Consider the following 2,666-nt stretch of genomic DNA (forward strand, 5'->3'; position numbering starts at 1 on the left):
TCTGTTTGGATTTCTGGGACCAATATAGGTGTTTCATTCAAATCAAATAAAATTCTAGGCCTTTCTGTCATGGGATCAGTGACACCAGGTGCTACATTTTCACCCAAAATAGTGTTACTCACTAACATCTCAACTTTCAATACATGTTTACAGATATTTCCATTTAGGGCCCAATTGCAATTGCAGAAGTGTAGATTAGAACCCTTATATATGACATTGTACCAAATGTCACGAGTATCCTTATTTTGGCTACGAACCCAGTAGTCATTACTCTTTTCATCAGGCACACAATCTTCATTTGGGATTTTCTTAGCTCTACACTTGGATGAATTCAGTTGTTCCTGTATTTTTCTGGGTCGTACAAAACCAGCTTCTTTTAAACGGTGCATATGATTGTAAAATAATACAACCTTTGTCAACAAAACATATATTAACCAATCAACACTTCTGTGGCATGCATTGTTCTTCTCACATAGGTACCTTTCCTTGATATACCGATGGTAAGATTCAATGGCGTTGTTCATATCTTGATTTGAATGTGGAAAATTTCTGTATGCTTTTGCCCACATATCTGTAGAAAGAAATTTATTAGTTATATATTAATAAGTATGCATATGACACGAAAAATAGAGTCATTATAACCACCAATAAGAAGCTTACATATTTTGTTGTTGGATAGCCAAGTATTTCTAAAATATTCCAAAAATCTTTTTTGTTCACTGAATTCTTCAAATAAGCTTTCAACTTTCTTTCGCACAGATTCATCATCTTTACACATGTGCATGATTTCACCTAATCCACGAAAAATGCGTATTTGGTTTTCCCTCCCTTTGACCTTGTTTCCAACATTTTTCAACCATGCACGACGAACATGCCACACACATAATAATACTTTGCACTTGATTGCAGACCTGCAATAACATAATTTTTAGAGAGATTATACATTAACAATATTTTTTATGCCTCTTATAAAAATAATAAACACATCACCTCAATGCTTCAATTTCAGCAGTAGCATCATCCGTGATGAAGGCAAGAACATGCCAATCTGGTCGCTCTTTGTTTCCAATTGCAAGTAAGGCCAACATCCATTTAGAAAGATTAGCTATAGTGTTGCGTGATGATATCACCCAAGCTATTGGAACCCCATTCTGATGTTCGTCGAAAACCATTAAGGTGTAAAGTTGATACTGCATTACAAAAAATATGCATAATTATATTTAAGATAAATGCATTAATATGAGGTTAAATAAATGAATCGGATTTCTAAGTGAAAAATCAATCCCCTTTATTTAATTATTAGATAATTCAATTAAATTAATTAATTAGTTACTTAGCTATTTAATAATGATTTATTGATTTATAATTTACTTTAAACTAATTAGTAAATTATTATTATTAGTAAATTATTATTAATAGTAAATTATTATTATTATTATTATTAATAGTGAGTAAATTACAAATAGTACTAATTAATTGAAAAGAAATAATAATAATTAACAATAACTTGTAATTATTTATTAAGACAAAATATTTTCTTCTACAAGTTTATATCAGCTTGTCTTGCATAGTTTATTATGATAATTTTATCACAAAAATAGTGAATATATCCATTTAAAATAGAAAAGTAAGAAATTTTCCAAGTCTTTATTTTGAAAACCTCAATTTAGTTAAAGTAAAAAAATACTAGATCCATTAAATAATTCCATTTTTAATAAAACATGTAGTTAATAATAAAATCAATTCCATTATATCAAATACATTCAATAAATAAACCTTTGTTTTGCATGGTTCCATTTTGATTAAACAACCTTACATGGCCATTAATTTCAACAACTAGCTTTTTTGGTTTATCTACATCAACCACCTCAATATCCCTCAATCTAGAGTGGAAGTGTACACTATGCCATAAAGTTGGAGTACACATTTACTAAAATTGAATACTTTATACAATAAATTACCTAATAGGCATGAAACTCCCATATAAGTCTTCATCTCTCCATAACAAACACACTAAATATTAAACCATCTTTGGAGTCACTTGGTTTAGCTATATTTAATTTTATTTGTTTATTTTGTTTTTTAAGCTTTTAGATATAAGTTAGTTTTTTTTTTAATCTTTATCGTTTCTTTGATGGTTTTTTTTTTTTTTATATTTTTGTTTCCCTCTCTTTTAATATTTTGTTTTCTTTTTTTCTTTATTCTTCCTTCCACCTATCTTTAGTTTTAGGTTTTTCTGTTTTATATATTTCTTAATTTTCTCTCCTTCTCCTTGTTTTCTTGTGCTTACATGCTTTCTTTGAATTAGTTATATCCCTCTCCCCTTCATATCATATATTTATATTTTATCTAATTTTTAAATGATTTATTATGAAAAAAAAAAATTATTTATATATATGAATTCTAAACCCTTTTATCTATGAAGATTGATTGTCTTATCTATTCAATCTAGAGATTCAAAACAACCTTTTCTCCTAAAATGAACCATCTCATCAATTCAAAATAATAACTAGTAATATGGGTTATCTTCAAACTCTCTTACAAAAAAAATACTAAATGATAATAAAAATACTAAATGATAATAATGTTTTGAAACTTAAGACCATTGATAATAAAAATACTAAATGATAATAATGTTTTGAAACTTAAGACCATTATAAATTTTA

This window comes from Pinus tabuliformis, chromosome 7, assembly GCF_031772625.1.
Source record: "Pinus tabuliformis cultivar Carrire ecotype Pingquan chromosome 7, CPIR1, whole genome shotgun sequence".
Classification (NCBI taxonomy): Eukaryota; Viridiplantae; Streptophyta; class Pinopsida; order Pinales; family Pinaceae; genus Pinus; species Pinus tabuliformis.